Source organism: Phoca vitulina, unplaced genomic scaffold (genome assembly GCF_004348235.1).
Source record: "Phoca vitulina isolate PV1807 unplaced genomic scaffold, GSC_HSeal_1.0 scaffold3, whole genome shotgun sequence".
Taxonomy (NCBI): Eukaryota; Metazoa; Chordata; class Mammalia; order Carnivora; family Phocidae; genus Phoca; species Phoca vitulina.
Window position 1 is genome coordinate 38,762,070 of NW_022589706.1, and position 27,755 is coordinate 38,789,824.

At 36.9% G+C, this 27,755-nt stretch overlaps 1 protein-coding gene across 14 annotated transcripts in view; it reads right to left on the reverse strand.

Moving 5' to 3' along the window:
- CLOCK (clock circadian regulator) overlaps positions 1 to 27,755 on the reverse strand; it is a 142,457-nt gene that overhangs the window by 77,407 nt on the left and 37,295 nt on the right. For 4 of the 14 annotated variants that reach the window (XM_032400405.1, XM_032400399.1, XM_032400398.1 and 1 more), the window contains one exon: positions 6,541 to 6,632. The exons of the other annotated variants lie outside the window; for them this stretch is intronic. The gene's annotated coding sequence lies outside the window, so the exon portion shown is untranslated. The remainder of the gene's footprint in view (positions 1 to 6,540; positions 6,633 to 27,755) is intronic. 14 annotated transcript variants of the gene reach the window in all.

The following is a 27,755-nucleotide window of genomic DNA, read 5'->3' on the forward strand; positions in this document are numbered from 1 at the left end:
TGTGTGTGTGTGTACAGTGAAATATTACTCAGCCATAAAAAAGAATGAAATCTTGCCAATCTTGACAACATGGATGAACCTAGAGGGTATCATGCTGGGTGAAATAAGTCAGACAAAGACAAATTCCGTATGATTACATTTATATGTGAAATCCAAAACACAAAACAAAACAGACTCATAAATACAAAGAATAAACTGGTAGTTGCCAGAGGGGAGGGGAGTGGGAGGATGAGTGAGCTAGGTGACGGGAAGTAATGTGTACAAACTGCCAGTTACAAAATAAGTCATGGGAATAAAAAGTACAGGACAGGGGCACCTGGGTGGCTCAGTCGTTAAGCGTCTGCCTTCGGCTCAGGTCATGATCCCAGGGTCCTGGGATTGAGCCCTGCATCAGGCTCCGGGCTCAGTAGGAAGCCTGCTTCTCCCTCTCCCACTCCCCCTACTTGTGTTCCTTCTCTCACTATGTCTCTCTCTGTCAAATAAATAAATAAAATCTTAAAAAAAAAAAAAAAAGAAAGTACAGCACAGGGAATATAGTCAATAATACTGTAATAACACTGTATGGTGACAGATGGTAACTACACTTATCATGGTGAGCATGTGTAATGTACAGAATTGCTCAGTCACTGTTTATACCTGAAACTAATATAACACTGTATGTCAACTATTCTTTAATTTAAAAAATCTAATCAACAACAAACATTTGTTGAAAGCCTATTTTCTATTAAATAGTAGGCTAAGCTTTAGGGATACAAGGATAAAAGACACAGTCCCTGTAGGTAAAAATCTGCAATTGAATAGGGAGACAGATACCTAAATAATAATAATAAAAGAGAGGATATAGAGTATATAGAGGATATAAAGTATATAGAGAGGAGTCAAAGGAAATATTCTTGATGACAATGAGTTTGTCAGGTAGTCTAGATTGTTACTAAAAATATGGTGCAAACTACTGGGTATTTACCCCAAAGATACAAATGTAGGGATCCGAAGGGGTACGTGCACCCCGATGTTTATAGCAGCAATGTCCACAATAGCCAAACTGTGGAAAGAGCCAAGATGTCCATCAACAGATGAATGGATAAAGAAGATGTGGTATATATATACAATGGAATATGATGCAGCTATCAAAAGGAATGAGATCTTGCCATTTGCAACGATGTGGATGGAACTGGAGGGTATTATGCTGAGTGAAATAAGTCAAACAGAGAAAGACATGTATCATATGACCTCACTATGAGGAATTCTTAATCTCAGGAAACAAACTGAGGGTTGCTGGAGTGGGGGGTGGGGTGGGAGGGATGGGGTGACTGGGTGATAGACACTGGGGAGGGTATGTGCTCTGGTAAGCACTGTGAATTGTGCAAGACTGTTGAATCTCAGATCTGTACCTCTGAAACAAATAATGTAATATATGTTAAGTAAAAAAAAAAAAAAAGAAGATAGCAGGAGGGGAAGAATGAAGGGGGAGAAATCGGAGCGGGAGACGAACCATGAGAGACGATGGACTCTGAAAAACAAACTGAGGGTTCTAGAGGTGAGGGGGGTGGGAGGATGGGTTAGCTTGGTGATGGGTATTAAAGAGGGCACGTTCTGCATGGAGCACTGGGTGTTATGCACAAACAATGAATCATGGAACACTACATCTAAAACTAATGATGTAATGTATGGTGATTAACATAACAATAAAAAAATTTTTTTTAAAAAATTGGTGCAAAGACCATCAGCACTGGCATCATCTGAGGCCTTGTTAAAAGACAGTCCTACCGAATCAGAATCTACATTTTAACAAAGTCCCCATGTGATTTGTATGACCATTTGAGTATGAGAAAAATAGACTAGAGGACAAGAAAAGGTAGTATCTGAAAGGATGCGAAGCCACAAGAATGGCAATTTGTAAAGGCACAGGCCTTTATGAGACAAGGGAGCACCCTATTTGAGAAACTTAAGAGGTTTAGCATTTTCTTTAGAGAAAAATCTAGTCGTGTTACAAGTTAAAGTTTAATTACTAGAGCATAAAATGAGAATAAGAGTGGATAGAAGAGTGAAGGCAAGACAAGTAGAAAAGAGCCTTATTGGGATGTGCCTGGCTGGCTCAGGCAGTACAGCATGCAACTCGGTCTAGGGGTTGTGGGTTCAAGCCCCACCTGGGTGTAGAGATTACTTGAAAAGAAAAGAGAGAAAAGCAAAGAAAAGGAGGGAGGGAAGAGCTTTTTTTGTAAGGAGTCTCATATCCACACTGAAGGAATTAAGACTTAGTACTTTAAAAACGGAATCATAAGCCTAAAATTTGTCATCCTATATTCTATAGTTTTTCTAAAGTGTAAGGCAGGTTTTATTCACACAAGATACTTATATCCTATAGTAGCGAATTAAATATTGAACAATCACCTTAATGCTAATAAAAACCCTAACAGTTTTGAGGCATGAGATATTCACTGTTTTCAAATGTACAGGCACGATGGAGCGAGCGAATGGTCCTTGCTCAATGATACTGTAGAGCCCATGTGGTTATGGCTACAGAAGTAAGAATGCAAAGGGCTAAGAGCTCTTAAAAGAAAATGAGTGTGGAGTCAGAGGTAAAAATAAAAAGAACTAACACTAGATAAGATACCGGTTTTAGGGTTTTTTTTTTGGTTTTTTAAAGATATTATTTATTTGACAGAGACACAGCGAGAGAGGGAACACAAGCAGGGGGGAGTGGGAGAGGGAGAAGCAGGCTTCCCACAGAGCAGGGAGTCCGATGCGGGGCTCAATCCCAGGACCCTGGGATCATGACCTGAGCCGAAAGCAGACGCTTAACGGCTGCGCCACCCAGGCGCCCCTAAGATACCGGTTTTAAGTGTCTGGGTCAACGTCAGCAGATGGAACATGGAATTACACAATTTGAGAGTTAGAAGAGACTTTAAAGATGACCTAAGCACAACAATCCGGTCTAAGAGACATGCCTATCATCACAGTATTAACACAGGCTGGTTCTGTTACAGAACAAAAAGAACAGTGCAAAGGTAACAGCAAAGTAAAGTTTCACTTTAAAGTAAAAAGGCCAGATCTGAGCCTTATGTGGCACCAAATATATGCTTCTTTAATTATCAAAAGGTAGAATATAGGACAAACTAGGAGGAAAAAAAAAAAAAGACCCCAAGAATTAGGGTTTAGACTGTAGGAAGGGCCATCCTAACTGAACCCAAAATGGTTTAGAAGATACAGGCCAATGCTTTATTAGGCTATTTTACTAACGTTGTTAACAATATGCTTTCCAAACATTTACTGCGCTGCTAACTGAACAACTTAAGACTATATGTTTCTCTAACAGTCTAGTCCAAGATACTTTTTTCTCCTTTCTAGCCAACTGACAGGGTATATTTAAGGGAAAGGGAAGGGAAGAAGTGAAATAGGCCCAACTAAGTACTCTAGAGCCAACTGTAAGGAGTTTCCTCTTCACTTCTTTAAATGGTGCCAAATTAATTTTCTCAAAACACAATGGTAATGGGGGAACAGCCAAAAGGTCTTGTTTTGGAACTACCCTAGGCCTCACATTTTCAGTACCAAAAAAACTATCCAGAGTCACATTTCCCATGCTAGGGATTCTAAGCATTCAGTTTTAAAAAAATAAGTGATGTCCCTGTACACAGCATGGAATTTCAAGTATATAATCCAATACAGGTCAAATTTTATTATTAAATTAAATAATAATGTCTTTTTTCTTGGGGGCTCAGGTCATGATCTCAGGGTCGTGGGATGGAGTCCCACACAGGATTCCATGCTCAGCACGGAGTCTGCTTGTCCCTCTGCCCCTCCCCCTGCTTGTGCACATGCTCTCTCCCTCCCTCTCTCTCTAATAAATAAATTCTTTAAAAATCTTCTTTCTTAAATACTGACATTACTAGGCCAGCATGATGGTATACAATAATGTCTTTGAAAGGATCAGTTACAGTTACTAGAATCCAAAGTTCACAAATTAAATTACCAAGGATCAACTTTCAGCTAGGAATCAACCGCTCCTTTACATAAGCAACTTGAGCTCTAAGTCACTCAGTGATGACTTCCCAGCTTTCCAGTGATATTACTATTTTATGATGTAAAGGGCAAGAATGGCAGAAGTCTTTTATAAATATCATTTTAAAAACAAGCTTTAAAAAATATTTATGAGGGACCCCTGGGTGGCTCAGTCGGCTAAGTGTCTGCCTTCACTCAGGTCATGATCCCAGGAGTCCTGCATGGGGCTCCCTGCTCACCGGGGAGCCCACTACTCCCTCTGTCTGCTGCTCCCCCTGCTCGTGCTCTCTCGCTCTCTCTCTGAAAAATAAAATCTTTCAAATATATATATATTTTAAAAATATTTATGAAATGGGGAGATATTAATAACTAAGAAACTTTGTAAAACATTCAAACTTCGCCAAATACAGAAGCAGATATGTTTTTAATTCAGTATGCAACATTAAACATAATTAACAGAAAATCTCAGTGCCTGGAAATCCATCTTTGGAAAAGAACCCTTATATATAAAACAACACATTCTATATTAAAAATAAACTGTGCAGTATCTAATGACATGATACTAGTCCTCTGAATCCCATCTGCCGTCACCTCTCAAGGCTTTCCATTCCTACATCACGAATTCCTCTCTTGATAACTGGATTTTTCTGATCAGCATCTTAGTATTTTACCTTAAAAAACAAAACAAAACAACCCTTGACCCACCAACCGCCTTCAGGTACTACCTCTCCTTTAGTGATCTCTGGCTACCAGCTCATTTAAGGGTGGGGTCTAAAAAGATCACTGAAGCTCTGTGTGATAGGGCTTGCTGACTATGAACTTTATTGCAGGGATACCAGGTTAGAATATTTCTTTGGGGAAATTCTTTAAGTCTGTATCTTCAGCCCTTTTCTCTTAGGCTGGTTACAATTTCCAGAAAAGAATCTTCTAAACTACTGACCGAAAATTATAAAAAAATGGTAGCCTAGGTTCTTAATCCCCCTATTTTCAATATGGTACTCCCATTCTCAACCACGTTTGGTGCATCTCTATTTTATCCTTGGTAGAGAATAAATCTTTAGCCTTCTGCTAAGATAGGGAAGGGGTAGTTGCCTGGAATTCCAAGGTCAAGAAAAGGATCTATGATTAGTCCCACTCTTACTCCTTTGCAGAAGTAAAGCGTGCTCTCAATTCCTGACATTTTAGAGGTTCTATAGTGCCATAAAAGTTTGTTTCTCATCATTCTCACAGCTGGCTCAGGATTCTAAGATCCATAAGATAGATATCACACTTCCTTTTGCTTTTCAGCTTCCAAAATTTTGTTGTAATTGTTTCTTCTCTTCTCTTTGTTCTTGTGAAGTTATGTCTTTTGTTAAAAAAAAAAAAAATCCTTCTACTTTAGCTTTAATGGAGTTTCAAGAAGAAATAGAATTGTATTTTTTGCCATCTTTAACTGGAAATTCCCCATTTTTCTCTTCATCAATTTTAATCAGGCTTTCACCCTCACACACTCCCACTGAGATTGTTCACTCTTATTAGAGTTATAAAAGGCATTCATGTTGCCAAATCTAATGGCTCCTTTACTCTCTATTTTACCTCTTGGTAACATATGATGTAACTGATCACCTCTGCATTTATTACTTTTCTTTTTTTACCTTCTGTGACAGAACACTTTCCTGATTTTTTACACATCTCATTGGCTGTTCCTTCTCCTCTGATTAATACTGGCATGTCCTAAGGCTAAATCCTTCTTAATCTATGTACACTTCCTAGATAATTTCATCCAGACATACTCCTCTAAGTATCTCCCTATACCAATAAATCCCAAATCCACACCCCTAGACCAGATTCTCAACTTCAGAGTCTTATATCCAACTACCTTTGACATTTCTACAGATTTTACAGGTGTCTAAAATATTATACAGCAAAAGAGAACACCTGAGTTTCTTACAGAGAAAGCACTCTTACAGAGTACTTTCTTACAGAGCATTCTTTAATTCTGCTAATTTACAGAATTTGCTTCTCTCCCAGTTTTCTTCTCCAACCTAAATTCCATATACTCTTCCCCTCATCTATTATACTCCAGTCACATTTTCTCTCTCTGTTCCTCAAGTATTCCATGGTCATTTTTGTTTACTGCCTGTTAATCTCCTCTCTCAGATCTTCATAGGGCTGGCACATTCTTGCCATTCAGATCTTAATTGAAATATTCTTCTTCAATGAGAGCTTTCAAATATTTCATATTCTTTCAGTAATGAAGGCAGTCACCAGTCTCTATCACATTATCCATTTTAATTCTCTGCATTGAACAACAAATGTTTCATTGGTTTATTATTTGTCCTCCCTCCCTTTAGAATGCAATCCTAAGGAGAACAGGGACAACTTCTGTCTTGTTCATCACTGTATTCTCAGTATCTAAAGTAGCATCAAGTATTTGGAATAAATTAATACAACAGGAAAATTTTTAAAATAAAACATTCCTCAAATTAGTATGTCAAAATAAGTTTATGGATTCATTTATATATTTTGCTGGAAATACACTCTAAGATACCTTTTCATTACCTTTTGTATTTTTTGGATCTTTTGAACTGATTCTTCAGAAAACTATAGATTCAATGTATTCTTCTATATGGCTGACCATCACTCTCAGAATTCTGTTTAAACAACAAAAAAATTTATTAGATTTACTTAACTTATATAAAAGTTTATCATGAAAAAGTTTTAAAGTAATTTTTAAACAAAATTTAGAACTTAGTCACAAAGTGTACATAACAAACGTTAAACTCTACAAATTGTTTCTAAGACACAAAAACTTAAAGAATGAAAACAATTAACTTAATTCTACTATAGAAGTTAAAACACAAAGGTATAACTACAAAAATACATTAATAAGATACACAATAAAAAGATGTAATTTGTGATGTCGATAACAAAGTATGGAAGGGAGAGACATGTAAGAGAGTTCTGAAGCACCATCAATTTAATATAGATTGTCAAAACTATAAGATGTTTTATATAAGACCTATGGTTAAGCACAAAGAAAACATCTATAGAGGATACACAAAAGGAAATGAGAGAGGAATCAAAGCATGTCACACACACACAAAAAAAACCCAAAAAAACCCAACAACAAAAACAAGAAAAACAAAGACAATAGGAGGAACAAAGTGACAAAAAACTACAAGACAGTCAAAAACAAATAACAAAATGGACACAGTAAGTCTTCCCTATCAGTAATTACTTTAAATATAAAAGGACTAAAGTCAGCAATCAAAAGAGTAGCTAAATGGATCAGAAAAAGTAAGATCCAACTATTTACTGTCTACAACAGAGTCAACTCTAGATTTAAAGACATACAGAGGATGAAAGTAAAAGTGAAAAGATATTCTATGCAAATGTAACCAAAAGAGAGCAGGAGTGACCATACTTCTATCCAACAAAATAAACTTTAAGTCAAAAACTGACAAGAGGCAAAAAAAGGACATTATATAATGATAAAAGGGTCAATTCATTAGGAAGATGTAAGAATGATATACACCCAACATGAGAACACCCAAATATTTGAAACAAATACTGATGGAACTGAAGAGTGAAACAGATAGCAACACAATAATAATAGAGATTTCAATACCCCAGTATCAAAAAGGATAAAATATCTAGACAGAATATCAATAAGGAAACAGGCAACTTGAATAACATTACAGACCAAATCAACTTGACAGACATATACAGAACATTCCACCCAACAGTAGTAGAATACACATTCTTCTTAACTGCACATGGAACATTCTCCAGGACATACCACATTTTAGATCACAAAATAAGTCTTAACAAATTTAAGAAGACTAAAATCATACCAACTATCTTTTCTGCCAACAATGGAATGAAACTAGCGATCGATAACAAGGAGAACTGAAAAATTCACAAATGCATGAAAATTAAACAACACACACCCTTAAGCAGTGGATCAAAGAAGAAATCAAAAGGGAAATTAGAAACTTGGAGACAAACAAAAACATAACACATCAAAACTTATGGGATGCAGCAAAAGCAGTACTAACAGGGAAGTTTATAGTGGTAAATACTACATTAAAAAAGAAAAAATATCTTGGGGGCACCTGGGTGGCACAGTCAGTTAAGCATCCAACTATTGGTTTCGGTTCAGGTTATGATCTCAGGGACATGAAATCAAGCCCAGCATTGGGCTCCATGCTCAGCACGGAGTCTGCTTGAGATTCTCTCTAACCCCTCTGCCCCTTCCCCCAGCCCCACTCTCAATTAAAAATAAATAAATAAATCTCATAAATAAAACAGAATCCAGTTCTAAAAAAAAAAAAGAAGAAATCTCAAAAATGAACCCTAACTTTACACCTCAAGGAACCAGAGAAAGAACAAACAAGCCCAAAGTTAGCAGAAGGAAGGAAATAATAAAGACTAAAGTAGCAGATGTAAACAAAACAGAGGATTAACAATAGGAAAAAAATTTAAAAAGGAGTTTTTAGAAAAGATCAACAAAATTGAGAAACCTTTAACTAGACTAAGAAAAACAGGAGAGAAAACTCAAATCAGAAGTGAAAGATGCAGGGACGCCTGGGTGGTTCAGGAGGTTAAGTGCCTGCCTTCGGCTCGGGTCATGATCCCAGGGTCCTGGGATCGAGTCCCATGTCAGGCTCCTTGCTCAGCGGGGAGCCTGCTTCTCCCTCTGCCTGCTGCTCCCCCTGCTTGTGCTCTCCCTCTCTCTCTCTCTGACAAATAAAAAAATCTTAAAAAAAAAGTGAAAGATGCAGTACTACAACTGACACCACAGAAATACAAAGATTCATAAGAGACTACTTACTATGAACAATTAGACACCAACAAATTAGATAGCCTAGAAGAAATAAATTCTTAGAAATACACAACCTACCAAGACTGAGTCATGAAGAAGTAGAAAATCTGAACACACCTGTATGACTAGTAAGGATACTAAGTAATCAAAAACCTCTCAACAAAGAAAAGCCCAGGACCAAACAGATTCAACGGAAAATTCTACTAAACATGTAAAGAAGAATTAATTAACATCAATCTTTCCCAAACTCTTAGAAAAAATTGAAGAGGGAATACATCCAAACTCATTTTATGAAGCCAACATCACCTTGATACCAAAGCCAGACAGACTCTGCAAGTAAAGAAAACTACAGGTCAATATCCCTAATGAATATAGATGCAAAAATCCTCAACAATATACTAACAAACTAACAAACCAAACCCAAGAGCATATTAAAAGGGTAATACACCACGACCAAGTGGGATTTATCCCTGGGGTACAAGCATGTTTCAACATACAATAATCAATCAATATGATGCAGCAAATCAACAAAACAAAGCATAAAAATCACATGAATTTGTCAATGCAGAACAAGCATTTGACATAATTCAACACCCTTTCATGATAAAAAACACACAATAAACTAGGAACAAATAAAATTTCTCAAGATAACAAAGGCCATATATGAAAAGCCCAGAGCTAACATCATTATCAACAGTGAAAAACTGAAAGCTTTCCCTTGAAGATGAGGAACAAGGCAAGGATGCCCACTCTTACCACTTGTATTCAACACTGTACTGGAAATTCTAGCTAGAGTAATTAGGTAAGAAAAAAAAGGCTTACACAAATCAGAAAGTAAGAAGTAAAATTATCCCTGTTCACAGATGACATGATCTTATATGCAGAAAACCCTAAAGATTCCACAAAAAAACCCATTAGAACTAACAAATGTCAAAGTTGCAAAACACAAGATCAACACAAAAATCAGTTGCACTTCTATATACACTAACAATAAACAATCTGAAAAGGAAATTAAAAAAAACAATGTCATTTACAATAGCATCAAAAAGAATAAAATAATTAGTAACAAACCTAACGAAAAAGGCAAAAGATTTGTACACTGAAAACTATAAAATAGTTTTCTGAAATAAGAAATAAGACACAAATAAATGGAGGGAAGTTTACAGTGGACATACAAAGGATGTTTATAGAAGATTTAGTATCATTAAAATTGCCCATATTACCCAATGTCATCTACAGATTCAATGTAATCTCTATCAAAATCCCAATGGCATTCTTTGCAGAAACTGAAAAAAAAATCCTAAAATTCATATGGAACAACAAAGGATCTCAACTAGTCAAAAACAATATTGAGAAAAAAGAACAAAGCTAGAACAAAGCTGAAGGCCTCACACTTCCTAACCTGTAAACGTATTACAAAGCTACAGTAATCAAATGGTATGAAGTAGCATAAAAACGAACACATTGATCAACGGTAAAGAAAAGTGAGCCCAGAAATAAACCTAGGCATATATGGTCAAATGATCTTCAACAAGTGTGCCAAGACTACATAATCAGAAAGCATAGTGTCTTTAACAAACAGTGCTGGGAAAACAGTATATCCACATGCAAAAAAAGACTGAAACTGGATGGACCCTACCTTACACCATACACAAAAACCAAATCAATATGGATTAAAGACTTAAATGTAAGACTTGAAACTATAAAACTCCTAGAGGAAAACAAAAGGGAAAGTTTCAGGACACAGGATTTGGAAATCATATCTTGGATATGACACCAAAAGGAAAGGAAACAAAAGCAAAAACTGACAAGTGGGACTCCTTCAAGTTAAACAACTTATGCGCAGCAGAAGAAACAAGAGTGAAAAGGTAATCTATGGAATGGGAGAAAATATCTGATAACCATATATATCTGATAAGGGATTAATATCCAAAATACATAAGAAACCCCTACAACTTAGCAAAACAACAACAAAACCCATAAATAACCCAATTTTTTAAAAAAAGGCAAATGACTTAAACATTTCTCCTAAGACATACAAATGGCCAACAGATATATGAAAAGATGCTCAAAATCCTTAATCATAAGAGAAATGCAAATCAAAACCACAATGAGATATCAGGGCATCCCTGTTAAAATGGCCATTATAAAAACAACAAAAATATAGAAAACAGAAATAAATAAGTTTGGCAAGGATGTAGAAAAATTGGTACTTTGTTCATGGTGGGTAGGAATGTAAAATAGTGCCACCACTATGGAAAAGAGCAAAGAAATTTCTCAAAAAACTAAAAATACAACTATCATATAATCCAGGAATTCCACTTCTGGGTATTTATGCAAAAGGAATGAGAACAGGATCTCGAAGAGATCACTGTACTCCTATATGTTCACTGCAGCATATTCACAATAGCCAAGAGGTGGAAACAACCTAAACAGTCCATGGACAAATAAATGGATAAAGGAATGGTATATACATACAATGGAATATTATTTAGTTCTGAAAAAGAAGGAAATCCTTTCATACTTAACAACATGGATGAATCTTGAGGACTTTATGCTAAGTGAAATAAGCCAGTCACATTAGAACAAATAATGCATGATTCCACTTAACATGAGGTGTCTAAAGTAGTCAAACTGATAGAAGCAGAAAGTAGAATGGTGGTTGTCAGGGGCTTGGGGGAGGGGGAAATCAGGAATTGCTGTTCAATGGATATAGAGCTTCATAGTCACGCAAGTTGAAAAAGTTTCAGAGATCTGCTATACAACAATGTACAAAGAGTTAACAGTACTATACACACTTAAAATTTTAAGAGAGCAGATTTCATATATGGTCTTTTCTCTCCATCCATTTAATCTATATATGTCTTTATATTTACAGTGGGTTTCTTGTAGACAACATATAGTTGGATCTTGTTTCTTAATCCACTCTGACAATCTCTGTCATTGAATTGGTACATTTAGGCTGATACTCAAAGTGATTATTGATATAGTTGGACTAATAGCTACCATATTGATTATTGCTTCTACTTGTCGCCCTTGTTCTTTGTTCCCATTTTTGTCTTCCGCTCTGTCTTTTGCCGTTTTCAGCATCTTATATGATTTTCTGAGCAGTTTACAGGATTCCTATTCTCTCCTTCCTTAGCATATTGGTTACGTTTCTTTTTCTTTACCTTTTTTTAGTGGTTTAGTGGTTTTCACTTTTTTAGGTGGTTACCCTAGAGTTTATAATATCATTTTTGAAGTTTTTTTTCTTTTATATATAGATATATTTTTTAAGTAACCTCTACCCTCAACATGGGGCTCAAACTCATGACCAGGTGCCCCTATAATATACATTTACAACTAATCCAAGTTCACTTTCAAATAAACTATACCACTTGACAAGTAGTATACCTTATAACCAAATAATCCTAATTCCTCTCTCCTATCCCTTGTATTGTCATTCATTTCACTTATACATAAGTATGTACGTATGTGTGTGTGTGTATATATATATATACACATACACAAGTATATACAAATTCATTATTGCTATTACTATGAACAAACTGTTATGTGAGGTCAATTAAGAATAAAAATAGAAGTTTATTGTTGTTATTTTACCTTTACTTACTCCTTCTTCAATGCTCTATCTTATTTTACAAACTTCCAAGTTTCCAACCTATTCCATTTTCCTTCTCTCTAAAGAACTTCTTTTAATATTTCCTGCAAGGCAGGTCTACTACCAACAAATTCCCTCAATTTGTTTGAGAAAGTCTTTATTTCTTCTTCATTTTTCAAGAGTAATTTCATAAGAAAAAGAATTCTAGGTTGGTGAGTTTTTCTCTCAATACTTTAAATATTTCACTCTACTTTCTTCTTACTTGCACGGTTTCTGAGGGGAAGTCAAATGTAATTCTTTGTTCTTCTATAGGTAAGGTGTTTTCTTTCTCTAGCATCTTTCAGGATTTTTTTTCTTCCTATCTGATTTTCTATAGTTTGAAAATGATACGCCTAGGTGTTGTTTTGGGGGGGGTACTTATCCTTCTTGGTGGTCTCTGAACTGGATCTGTGATTTGGGGTCTGACATTAACTTGGGGAAATTCTCAGTCATTATTATTTCAAAAGTTTCCTCTTTCTCCTGGTATTCCCATTACACACATGTTACAACTTTCATAGTTGTCCCACAGTCCCTGGATATTCTGTTCTTTTCGGTCTTTGTCCTCTTTGTTTTTCATTTTCAAGGATTCTACGAAGATATCCTCTAGCTCAGAGGTTCTTTACTCACGTGTCCGGTCTACTAATAAGCCCATCAAAGGTATTCTTAATTTCTGGTACAGTGTTTAACTCCTTATCTACCTTTTTAGGATTTCCATCTCTCCACTTACACTGCCCGCCTGTTCTTGCACATTGTCTATTTTATCCATTAGATCCCTGAGCACATTAATTATAGTTACTTTAAATTCCTGATCTGATAGCTGAAACATCCTTGTGCCATGTCTGGTTCTGATATTTGTTCTGTCCCCTCAAATTGTGCTGTCTTTTGGTATGCCTCGTAATTTTTTCTTGATTGCTGGACATGATGCACTAGGTAAAAGGAACTGCTATAAACAGGCCATTAGTAATGTGGTGGTGGGGTGTGGGGGGGGAGGGGAAGCATTCTATAGTCCCATGATTAGGTCTCAATCTTTCAGTAAGCCTGTGCATCTGGACTGTGAAGTTCATCAATGTTTCTCAGGTTTTTTTCTCCCTCCTTAAACTAACATGGTTAGAGTAGGTAGGCATTTGGTATTTCCCTTCTTCCGGATGAGTTAGACTCCCGTTAACTAGTTTCCCCTGAGAGTGGGTCTTGTTAAGAACACAGTACTCTGGTGTATTTCAAAATGGTTCTTTTTCCCTTACTCCTGCTGGAAGCAAGAGGAGATATTTCTGATATTCACTGTGGGAACCTGGTTGAGCTCTTAGAGGTAAATCTCACAATATTGTTGAGGCCCCCTATGATTGGGTCCCTTTGGAGTTTTCAATTGTCAAAGTTATATATAGTGAGCCTCCAGCAACTTGTCAATTACAGTTCTGGTTCTGCACTGGTTTCTGAGGTGGTTTCAGCTCCTCAGTCTCTGTTCTAGGAAGCTGTGACTTCCTCTATTTACCTGACTCTCTAATCTTAGGGAGATTGCCCTGTGATCAAATTTTCCCTGTGTGCCCCCCTTTCTTATGCATCCAAGAATTGATTTTTTCTGACCATTCACCTTTTTACTTGTTAGGACAAAGTGGTGGCTTTGTTATTTGTTTTCTTTTTTCCATATAATTTTTTTAAACCCTAAAAGTTAGTGTCACTTTAATAAAATAATTTTAATGTTTAAATCACCAAGTGTATTTTTACCTAGGAACTTTAAAGTAAAAAAAAAAATTTATGACAGACTCAATTTTTTTCAATTTTTATTACAGTAAAAAAATTACAGAAAAATAAAGGTACAATAGATTAGATTAAGGCTGTCAATTACTCATTTTAAGTCAGTAAGTATTTAAGAATCGAGAGAAGTTCAAGCTCTATGTTAGAGATTATAGGTACTAAATAAATTGAAGTAACTAGTTAACAACAAGGAATTTCTTAGGCCTTTTCCTGTAATAGACCATGGCACAAATTAATGACATGATCTAAAGCATTATAACACCAACTGTACAGAGGCTGCCACAGTATTTACTATTTAATAGTTTTCCTGTGAATTAGTTCTCAATAGTTCAAATACTTGCTTTAAGAATGCCAATGAACAGGGGCGCCTGGGTGGCTCAGTCGTTAAGCGTCTGCCTTCGGCTCAGGTCATGATCCCAGGGTCCTGGGATCGAGCCCCACATCGGGCTCCCTGCTCGGCGGGAAGCTTGCTTCTCCCTCTCCCACTCACCCTGCTTGTGTTCCCTCTCTCGCTGTCTTTCTCTCTGTCAAATAAATCAATAAAATCTTAAAAAAAAAAAAAAAAAGATTCATGAAAAACAGTGTAGGGAGCTCAAAAAAAAAAAAGAATGCCAATGAGCATATATGAATTACTTTCACGGAAGTCTCTGCCTCAGCTAATATGAAAATGGTCACGACCCAATAGTGACTGATAATCATCTTTACATAATATTTATTAAAGAGTCAACTATTCACATATAGCTGGTTCATATTTGGTTTCTCCCACTGTCTCCCTACTTTCTGTGTGTGTGTGTTTGCACGCACACGTGCATACTTTAGTTTTCATTTTCACCTTCAAGAAGGAAAATGAGGGTGAATTTTACTCAAATTTTTTGGTGCTGTAAACTTCAGGAAGCTGTCAATTTCAGTTATAAATGTTCTTTCACTGACAAGGAAAATTAGGAATTACTGTGTTCTTACTATTTTTCATTGTAGAAGTGGAATATCACTATAACATTCTCATTGACAATATTGTTCTAAATCATGAGTTTCTTCAAAACAGGAGTAATAATTTACTTATCCATCTATTACTAGGACCTGTCAGAGTATTCGACAAATCCTATTTCTCAACTGGCACTGGTGAATAACTGAATTAAATGAGACCAATTCAACCTTGCCACAAAATTAGTGCAAAACTTTACAGTCAAGTTTGCTTCTGACCCACCCAATGCCCATTCTAAATTTTTTTTATTTTTTAAAAGATTTTATTTATTTATTTGACAGAGAGGGAATGAGAGAGAGAGAGCATGAGAGGGGGTAGGGTCGGAGGGAGAAGCCAACTTCCTGTGGGACTCAATCCCAGGACTCTAGGATCATGATGTGAACCAAAGGCAGTCACCCAACCAACTGAGCCACCCAGGTGCCCCATTCTAAATTTTTTTGAATAAAGAATATAATTGTATATGCAAAATAACAGCAACAAAAAAGGATATTTTTTTTTTTTTAAAGATTTTATTTATTTATTTGACAGAGAGAGAGAGATAGCGAGAGCAGGAACACAAGCAGGGGGAGTGGGAGAGGGAGAAGCAGGCTTCCTGCCGAGCAGGGAGCCCGATGTGGGACTCGATCCCAGGACCCTGGGATCATGACCTGAGCCGAAGGCAGACGCTTAACGACTGAGCCACCCAGGCGCCCAAAAAAGGATATTTTTTTATAGCAAAAGATATATTTTTGAGAAAAGGCGATTTTTGATAACAAAACAATACTCTGGGAAATTGAAGGAATCAAAAATAAGTGGTCTGAGTCAAAAGCACCAGAGCAACAGGACTGAGTTCCTAAAATGTGCATGAAACAAAATTCAGAAGCCAGATCCCTGTGTCCTAGTTAGTTTTAAGTACTTTGGGATAGTGCTACCCAGTCAGAATTACAGCAGCTAATAAACAGCATGCTGGAGGAGTCAGTATAAAACTTAAGATCTACGGAATTTAGAAAGGCATGGATGGAAATCTCTGGAAAATAACAAAACCACCCTAAGCCTCAGAATTCTTAGCTAAGAGGGTTCTTGTGAAGAATAAAAGATATAATGAATAGGGATACCTATTTTTATTAACAAAATAAACACAAATGGCAACTCCCCCTTGGAAAAAAACAAACGGCTTAAACATTTGCAGCATGACAAAGGGTTATTATCTTTACCACATAAGGATATTTAGAAGTTATTCAGAAAAATGTTAAAATCCAACCCCCCCACCCCCGAACCCCCCACCTTAGGCTTTCAATGGATTCACCAAAGCAGCTTTACCCAACCTGGGCCCCAGGATCATCTCAGATGCCCAGTGAAGAGAATTCCCAGGAAGGCTCAGCTGCCTCTCAAACTATCTCTGAAGTATTAATAAAGAACCTTAGTAAATTGACTCTCAACCCCAGTATCAAACTCCCTTCCCCTCTACCAGAATATCTACCCCAACAGCAGGACAGAGAGAAGAAACCACAGGGGCTTGTTGACCGCATCCTCAGCAGCAGGAGGAGGGGTGGAATAAGGACTTTGATAACTGCTTGGAAAGAAAGGATGGAAAGGATGATGCGACTGATTCAATACCAGCACTACCTCAACCAGTGGTCCATGCTTCAAAAAAATCTACAGCAGAAAGAAACTGAGTCTGAATCAAGAGTGGAAAGATTTAGACGAAGCCGTCATCACTGCCTGCAACATAAAGATCTTTCTGAGGACACCAGCATGGAGAATAATTATGACACAGAGCCTATGTAAACATAAACTTTATTCTTGTACTGTTTCTTCTTGCTAGTAATTTTAGGATCATTACGCAGCAGAGCTTACGAAAGCTGCTCTATGTTAGGACAAACTGCATAATATTTTACGAATCTATGATATAAGCTCTGTCTTTTTTTGTATCTTTTCTACCTTGATACCAGTAATTTGTGAGGAATCCCGTAGTTTGCATCTGAATGACCTTAATATACTTCCACGTTTTGATTTGACCTAAGGAAGCACTAATAGGTTTTGAATGTGGCCTGTGTGTTTGAGAAGCCTGAAGTCATTAAGATAAAACCTAGCATCAAAAATTGGAAGCTAAGTAACTTGTGCAGAAAGAATACACAGAAAACTTTGGGTGGTTTGGTTAGAGCATAATTAGGGCTGAGTGCACAGGCTAAATTTTCTGGTTTTCAAAAACTGAATTGTAATAAAAATTTTTTGATGTGCTATTTCAATTTTCAGTAGCAAATGTGTGTGTAGAGGATCTTATTAAAATCGAGACTTATTTGAAAAAAATAAAAATAAAATAAAATCCAACCCCCCAAAATGAGCAAAAAGTATAACCAAATGAGGCACAAAGAAAACAAATGGCTAATAAATATAAAATTATTCCTGGCTAAATATCAAAGAAGCTTTGTTATAAATATTAGTGATTCCTTAAAAATTATACTTCATATAGTTATCATTCAGCAAATATTTACTGAGCACCAATACAAGTGTCCAACACTGTGCTAATGGTAGTTTTAAAATGGCAAAACAGTCATATCAACTGCATTTGAGGCACTTCCCAAACGCATGCACAAAATGCTCTGTGAATACATAAGAGGGACACAGAGTCGTTGAGGAAGCCTCCTGGAAGAAGTAATCCTTAAGTTGAAATCTTTAGGATGAATAAAATTCACCAGGCCAAGAGACAGAGAACTGTGATGCCAAAAGAACAGTAAATGCAAAGGTCTGGACACATAAGCAAGAACTATAATTTTAGGGTACTCTAAGTAGTTCAGCATGATTAGAGCAAAAACCAAGGACAGGGTGGGGTAAAAACTGGGGGTAAGAGATAAGAATGATGAGGTGTGTATATCATGAAAGGCCACATGAAGGTTAAAAAAAAAATCACCTGCCCCTCAACGGCAACATGAAAACACTGAAGTAGCTTTAAGCAGGGAAGTAACATTAATAGTCTTGTTCTTTTGAAATATCATTCTGGCTACAATATAAAGAATGGAATGAAGAAGGCAAAACTAGAGTTAGGGAGACTAAGAGAAGAAGGTTATTATAGTAATTCAGGCAAAATAATACAGAGGCAGAGGTTATATAAAGAAATATAAGAATTTTAATAAATAAGGGTACTGGATCGCTCAGTCGGTTAAGTGTCTGACTTCAACTTAGGTCCTGGGATCGAGCCTCAGATCGGGCTCCTCACTCAGTGGGGAGTATACTTGTCTCTCTCCCTCTGCCCCAGCCCCCACTTGCACGCGTTCACTCACACTCTCTCTCTCTAAATAAATAAATGAAATCTTAAAAAAAAAAAAGAATTTTAATAAATGCTAAGATGACTAGACAGAACTTGTGATTAGTTATCAGAAGAAGTATGGTTCAGGAAGCAGTTGAGAATATCACCCAAATTTTGGCTTGGACATCTCTGTGGGTTGGATAGGAAACATAGGAAGAGTAAGCTGGAGGAAAACGAGAGCTAATAATGACATTGAAAGCAGTGGCTACTATTTATTGAACACTTAGTATGTGCCCAGCATTCCTTAAAGTCTTCTCTCATTTAAGACTCTCAACAATCAGATGAGGTAAGCTCTATTATTATCTCCATTTTACTGACGAGGAAACTGAAAAACAAAGAGTATAGGTAAGCTAAGGAAGGTCATCAATAAAGCTGAGATTTGAATGCTGATAGTTTAGCTTGAACTATACTCTTAATCACTCTGTTACAGATACCTCACATATACTTTAGATGATGGATTCAGTTTTAGACATGTTGTGTTTAAGATATCTAAGGGATATGCAAGAGGAAAAACATCCAGTAGATGGTTAGAAGTTAGCTTGGCACTCAAGAAAGAACTGGATGAAGATGTAAAGTGGGAGTCATCAACATAAATATATAAATTAAAGACAGTGATGGGATTTTCTAGGAAAAACATATAAGAAAAAGAAAGGCTAAGATTGAAACTTGATGAAAAATTAGTATTTTAGAAACCAGAAGACAACTAATAAAATGGGAAGGAGGCAGAGCAAGGAACTTAAAGAAATGAGCTCTGCCTATACTCTGAAAACTATAAAACATTAATGAAAGAAATTGAAGATGACACAAACAAATGGAATGATATTCCATGATCATGGGTTGGAAGAATTAATATTGTTAAAATGTCTGTACTACCCATAGCAATCTACAGATTCAGTTTAATACCCATCAAAATATCAGCAGTATTTTTCACAAAACTAGAACAAATAATGCCAACATTTGTATGGAACCACAAAAGACTCCAAATAGCCAGAGCAATCTTGAGAAAAGAACAAAGCTGGAGGTATCATAATCATAGATTTCAAGATATATTACAAAGCTATAGTTATCCAAACAATATGGTACCAACACAAAGACAGACAAAGAGATCAATGGAACAGAATGGAGAACACAGAAATAAACCCACACATATATGGTCAATTAATCTGTAACAAAGGAGGAGAGAATATAGACAGTGTCTTCAATAGATGGTACTGGGACATGGAATATTACTCAGCCATAAGAAAGATCTTGCTATTTGTGACAACATGGATGGACCAAGAAGGCATTAAACTAAGTGAAATAAGTCAGACAAATACCATATGATTTCACTTATATATGGAATCTTAAAAAAACAAATGGACAAATAAAAAGAACAGAAACAGACCCATAAATACAAAGAACTGGTGGTTGCCAGAGGTGGAGGGAGGGGAGTCAAGGGATGGGCAAAATGGGGGAAGGGGAGTGGGAGATACAGGCTTCCAGTTACAGAATGAATATAAGTCATGGGAATAAAAGGCACAGTACAGAGAATATAGTCAATGGTATTATAATAGTGTTGTATGGTGACCAATGGTAATTACTCTTTTGGTGAGCACAGCATAATGTACAGAGTTGTCCAATCACAATGCTGTACACCTGAAACTAATGTAACACTGTGTGTCAACCATACTTCAATAAAACAAAAATTTTTAAGTAATTTAAACAAGAATTAAACAAATAAAAAAAGAAATGGGCTCTGAAAACAGACTTCCTGGGTAGCATTATAGCTCAGTCCCTTTATTAGCTGTGGGTCTCAGACTAGTCACTTCATCTTTATGCATCATTTTTTCATTTTTAAAATGGATATAATAGTAGGTACATGCAGTTGTTCTGAGGATTAAATATGTTACATGTTTGGGATAGTACACAGAAAACAGCAAATGAATCTTAAATATGATTGGTGTATTAAATAGTATCAACTAGATGGCAAAGGATCAAAGAGAAGAAAGCCAAGAAGGATTAGCTGTCACTAAATTTAAAGGAAAAGAGTGTTTTGAGAAGTTGACAATGTTAATATTGCAGTGCAGACAAGATAATGACTGTAAAATGTCCATTGTATTTAATAACAAAGAATTTGATACCTTTGGTGAAGGAGCTATGAAACAGACACTGAGCACTGCTTTAAGATAGTAAATTAGAAATCCCTTTCTTAAAGTTTGGTGAGAAAAAGTTTAGTGAGATGTATCAATAGCTTGAAAATATTTATACCCTTTGACCCAGTAATTTTACTTTGAGAAAAAAGGAAACAATCAGAGGTGCAGCCAAAGTTTTATATTCATTGTACTATTGTGCACAATCTAGTAAAGTTAGAAAGAATTTAAGCATCTAATAGCAGTAACATTGGCATCAAGATATAGCAAATATAAATAGAAATAAGCCAAAAGTAAAACTGTAGTTATTCCTAAGTAGCTTATGAATTTTTAATTTTTTTAGTATGTTCTAAAATTTCTCGCATGAACATGCACTATTATTTTAGGAAAACTTAAGTGTTGCCTTTTTCTTTTTCTTTTAATTGTCCAACATTAGAGCCCTAGCTATACATAAGGAACATAAAATTACATGTTTATCCATTCCAGAAAACAAAATATGAGTAACAAAATAACATGTTACTGCTACAAAATAAGAGTAACAGAGGCTATTTTCCTATGTACTGTTGACATAATTTAAAGAAAAAACTCTTAATTTCATCTAATTATCAATAATCTTTAAATTATTAATTTAAAATGATTAAATCAGGAACCTGCATTTAAAAACTGGAAAACTACAATAAATCTTTTTCTAACCTAATAACCTACTGACCCACTGACCTACTTTGGAATTTAGTTTAGTTAAATCTGATATCACAGATTATTTCTGGAACTGATGGATCTATTAACATTAATTAAAAGTAGTGCTGAAATTTAATTGACTGGTATAATACAAAACCCAAGCATCAATCCTCAACTTCGTTTACCATCATTTATGAAAAATTCTAACTTGCTTCTGCAGAACGCTCAATGTTTGTATTATAACTAGAGAGATAATTATTCCTAAGAGAACAATTTTAACTTATAAAGAAAGATTCAAGTATTTTTTTTTTTTTAAGATTTTATTTATTTATTTGCGAGAGAGAGAATGAGGGACAGAGAGCACGAGAGGGAGGAGGGTCAGAGGGAGAAGCAGACTCCCCGCCGAGCGGGGAGCCCGATGCGGGACTCGATCCCAGGACTCCAGGATCATGACCTGAGCCGAAGGCAGTCGCTTAACCGACTGAGCCACCCAGGCGCCCGAAAGATTCAAGTATTTTTTTGTTTAACGTATGACTAAAGATGAAATTAAATAGTTCTTAACTTACTCAATACTAAATGGGAACATTAGCCTACCCCTACCTACAATGGATGTAAAATACTAGCAAGATGAAAAACATTCTTAACTCTATGTATAGGAGTTTCCAAAATTAACTGAAACTGCTCACAGTAAGAACAAGAAACATACCCCAAACCAAACTTTTATGAACCAGACAAAATTCTGGCTCAAGACAAACAACAAATGGCCAGAACTCTCGTCTTTCCAAGGTCTAAATGTGAAGTATTTTTGAAGCCTCATTAAATAAACAAATACTAAAAAATTAGTACAACTTTCTTAGTAGGACACAAGACTATTCCAATGATTCAACTAATGTATTTTTTTTTTTTTTTTTAACTAATGTATTTCTTCAAATAATGCCTGAGGTCCCAATTCATGTAATGGATTGATCTGGTCCACAGAATACAGGAGCACCTTATTCCTTTTTCAGAGATGAGAATGATGCCTGAACCTGTCCCTAGCCTCCATTGAGTCCCACAGAAGATCTGAAGGTGCAGAGCTGAAGCCTGAGTCTCAGAGTGAATTACACACTGAACCAGGTACCATAACCCTGAAGCTACACTCCACCCCCCCCACAGCCTTTTTACTAGGCTCAGCAGGAAGAAAGAGGGGGGCCCTGTGGTAGGCAAAATAATGGCACCACTAAAAGGATCATGCCCTAATCCCTGGAGTCCGTAAAATGTCACTTTACATGGCAAAAAGGGACTTTGCAGATGTGATTAAGGTTAAAGATCTTGAGATGGGGAGATTATCCTGAATCATCTGTGGGTATAGTGCAATCATGTTGAGTCTTTAAAAGTAGAGGACCTTTCAGATACATGCACCCTTATGTTTACAGCAGCATTATTTACCATAGCCAAATTATGGAAGCAGCCCAAGTGTCCATTCATAGATGAAATGGATAAAGAAAATGTAGTATATGTGTATGTATGTATATGTACACACACACACACACACACACACACACACACACACAGGAATATTATTCAGCCATAAAAAAGAATGAAATCTTGCCATTTACAACAACATGGATGGAGCTACAGAGTATAATGCACAGCAAAGTCAGTCAGAGAAAGACAAATAAATACCATATGATTTCACTCGTATGTGGAAACAAAACAAATGAGCAAAGGGAAAAAGGGCGGGGAAGAGGGCGGGGGGGGGGGGAAGGAAAGAGAGAAAAACAAGAAACAGATCCTTAACTCTAGAGAACAAACTGATGGTTAGCTGGGGGGAGGTGGGGTGGAGATGGGTGAAATAGGCAAAGGGGATTAAGGAGTGCACTTGTGATGATGAGCACAGGTTGTTGTAGGGAAGTCTTGAATCACTCTATTGTACACCTGAAACTACTGTAACACTGTATGTTAACTAAACTGGAAATAAATTGAAAAAAATTAAAAAAAAAAAAGAGACCTTTCCCGGTTGTGGTCAGAAAGATTATGAAACAGGGGCGCCTGGGTGGCTCAGTTGGTTAAGCGACTGCCTTCGGCTCAGGTCATGATCCTGGAGTCCCTGGATCAAGTCCCGCATCCGGCTCCCTGCTCAGTGGGGAGTCTGCTTCTCCCTCTGACCCTCCCCCCTCTCATGTACTCTCTCTCTCATTCTCTCTCAAATAAGTAAATAAAATCTTTAAAAAAAAAAAAGAAAGATTATGAAACAGAAGGGTCAGAAAGATACAATGTTGTTGGTTTTGAAGGCAGAAGAAAGGGGCCATAAGACAAGGAATGTGAGGCCTCAAGAAGCTTGAAAACATAACAAACAGATTCTCCTCTGAAAAGAGAGAAAGGAATTTTCCAGAAAGGAATGCACCACCGCTGACACCTTGAATTTAGCCCAGTGAGACCCATGTGGCACTTCTGAGCTTCAGGACTGACTATAAGATAATACATTTTTATTGTTTTATGCCATTAAGTGGTAATTTGTAGGACAGCAATAGAAACTTAATGCAAGTCCAAATATCTCTGGCTGCTCTGGATAAATTTGCCTTTCTCAAATCTCTCTCCCTCAATATTTACAGTAACTTGCCTTGGAAACAATCAAGACTAATCCCATTATGCCCTACTTTCCTTTTATATCAGTCACCAAGAGAGGCCCAAGACCCCACACACACACACACACCATCACCTGGATTCTTGTCCTTATATACTCTTTATATCCCTACATTGATCCCTTTTCCCTTCCTTTCCCAATTTCCAAACTCCTTTAACTGTGTTCTCTGGAACTCACGGTGATATCATTAACAAAATCTCCTATTTCCTCAATTCGTTGCTGCACATTGTCTTCACCTTTCTTGCGCCAAATGAAACCCCACTCTCCTCTAGAAGTTCTGCTCTAACTCCAGTCCTTTCAAATGACAGCTATTTCCTTCTCCCATGTCACAAATGACTAGGTCCCGGCGGTGAGGCAGACCTCCTTGTTCCTCACTCTCATTGCCGAATTATTCCCCTTCCTCCCCTCCCTAAAATATCCAGTTTTGAACTCATGCCTCCAGATGATATCAGCTACTACCCTATCCGTGTTATAATCATTCATAAACTCCCAGAACAAGCCCTCTTGTTCCCCCAGGGTTGTTACTCTCTTTAATACCTCTTCTGTCGTTGTTTTTCAATTTTAATATCTGTAACAACGATCCTCTCAACATGTTGGCCAGTCAGTTCCTTCACTTCCTCCCCTCCAAAATCCTGTGCACCATCCTACTTCCCACTCATTCCCCTGAATTATTCTAGAACTCACCATTAGAAATAATCACATGCCTCTCGATATTCTCTATTTCAAACACTGATCCCTCTATAGCTCACACAAGCAGAGATAGCTAGCATGTGATCTGCTTGATTCAAAAACCACAAAAAAACAGATTTTTTTTTTAAATTGGCAGTACAGCTCTAATTTATTTATTTATGCCTATGACTTTTTTTTCCCCCCCAACCTGTCCTAGCCTCCTAATCTTTGGTAGGCCCTCACAATTTCTCATCCCAGGAAAGGCACAAAGGAACAAGGCAAGTTTATCTGAGATGGTCAGGGAATATAAGAGACAGAAATGCTTTTTCTTTTTTGTGTTTGTCTAAATGCCTTCCTTTTTGCCACTGAATCCTTTGTACATTTATTATGGATAAGCCACTCCATGAGACATTCTACAGCAAAATGCAATGATTGCTTACAACTCTATACAGCTCAAGTCATACTGATAATAAAAACTTCTTATAATTCCAACTTACAGCATTTATTAACACAGGCACAAATAATACAAATACTGAAGAACACGTGGAGGGGAAACCAAGGCTTCTGAAGGTCACTTCTCTTGCCACATTGCACGGTACTGATTTTCCTTTCCAGCTTCATTCTATTTCTCTAGCCTCATCCCCCATTCCACCCTCACTGTAGACATACTCCTTACTCTCAACCACAATGAACTTCTCACCATTCCCATGAGGTAGTAAGCAAAGACCCCTGGGTAAACAAAGGTCCATTCATCAGTGCCTAACATATTACCAACACAAAAAAACTTAAATAAACTAGAATTAACATTCACAGGAAATCACACTGTCATTCACATCAGGATTCAATTAATCAGTATGCAAAATTCATGTTGTTAGTGAAAAACTAAACGGATGTACCATGTATTAGTCTCCTATGGCTTCTAAAACACATTACCACAAACTTAATGGAATGAAAAAAAAACACAAATTTATTCTCTCCCAGTTCTGCAGATCTGAGTCCAATATAGGTCTCACTGGGCTAAACTCAAAGGGTCAGCAGGGCTATGTTCCTCTCAGGAAACTTTAGCAAAAAATGTTTCCTTGCCTTTACAACCTTCTCAAGGCTGCTCACCTTCCTTGGCTTATGGCTCCCCTCCTCAATCTTCAAAACCAGCAGCAGGCCATGTGCTTCTCAAGCTGCCATCTCTTCTGCCTCCCTTTTCCCTTACAAAGACCCTAGTAATTGATCACATTGGGCCCACCCAGATAATCCAAGATAAACTTCCCAACTGTAATTCCTCTTTGCCACTTAACGTAACACAGTGACAAGGTTCTGGGAATTAGGGCATGGACATCTTGAAGGACCATTGTTCTGCTTACCACATTCCATGACCAAAGAAGTCTCTCTTTGGTGAAGACAAAATTAAGTTATCTTTGGGGAAGATAATACATTAAAGAATAATTTGATCTATCAATAGATAGGGACGCCTGGGTGGCTCAGTTGGTTAAGCGTCGCCTTCGGCTCAGGTCATGATCCCAGGGTCCTGGGATCAAGCCCCGCGTCGGGCTCCCTGCTGAGTGAGGAGCCTGCTTCTCCCTCTGCCTGCCACTCCCGCTGCTTGTGCTTTCTCTCTCCCTAATAAATAAATAAAATCTCTAAAAAAAAAAAAAAATAGATAAACGACTACACCACCATGCCAAGTAGTTTGTAACCTTTTTTTTTTTGTATTATATTATTAAAGTATTATAACTTCTGAGCTATCTTTTCATGTTTCTTCAAGGGAACTGAAAAATAATGTGGATGATATTTCATGTTCCAGTTCAACTGCAACTTTCAAGCCTAACATTATTGCTATATGGCCCCAAGAGGCTCTATGTCTGTTTTTTTTTTTTTTTTTTAAAGATTTTATTTATTTATTTGAGAGAAAGAGAATGAGAGACAGAGAGCATGAGAGGGAGGAGGGTCAGAGGGAGAAGCAGACTCCCCGCTGAGCAGGGAGCCCGATGCGGGACTCGATCCCGGTACTCCAGGATCATGACCTGAGCCGAAGGCAGGCACTTAACCAACTGAGCCACCCAGGCGTCCCTGTCTGTTTTTTTCTGAATGGCAAAAGTTATTTTAATGTCCAAAAGAATATGAAAGCATACTTTCCCTTTTGGACAACTAATTCATGTGTTATACTGCACTAAAAAAAAAGACATAATTGCATTAAAAAAAGACATAATTTTATAAGTGTCAAACAGATGTCCAAAGATTAATTAAATCCGATCCTTCATGGATTGGCCTGTTTTAAAAAGACAAGTGTATGTAAATTTCTTTCTTCCCCGCAAGATTTTATCTATTTATCTGACAGAGCAAGCGAGCGAGTGAGGGAAGGAGCAGAACGACAAAATATCCAAGCAGACTCCTGCTGAGCGTGGAGCCTGATGCAGGGCTCGATCCCTTGACCCATGAGATCAGGACCTGAGCCAAAACCAAAAGTCAGTCGCTTAACCAACTGAGTCACCCAGGCACCCCTGGGTGTATGTAAATTTCTGAGATGGATCTGAGGGGGAGGGAGAAGGGAGGGAGGGAGAGGAATGGAGAGGAAAGGGAGGGTGAAAATGAATGAATAAATTATATCAACCCAGAAGTACAGAATTTCATTAGTGATAAAAAATCTCCAGGGACCTGTTAGGAATCTGATTATTAAGTAGTATTATGAAAATATTAGGCTTAGGGCTAGCTCATGCAATATTTAATAACTTAAAACTAGTATGTACAAATACGGTAACAATGCTTTGACATATTATATACTTCATCAATGAGGCCACCAGACCCATGTAAAATGCCACTAAAAATCTATCAATTTTTAAGGCCACAAGTATTCCTCTAATTTTTTGCAGTATAATTACTTTATAAAATAGGCAGTTGTTTTGACCTATTAAAACTTGGGTAAACTGCCAGGTTGCTTTTGTGTAGCCAAGTAGGCCAAGCAAGTTCACAACCATCTGAAAACTAGTTCAAATATGTTTAGATGCATCCTGAACCACAGATTATTCAGAAAACTACCATACAGCATTTCTTCACTAAAACAATCATTATATCCACACTTTAAGATAAAATTTACTCCCTTTACATTGTAAGATTTTGCAGTATGAATCATATATATGCTATCCATTTCCACTTTTCTGTCTTATCCCTATTTACTTTCAAAACTTTAAAATAA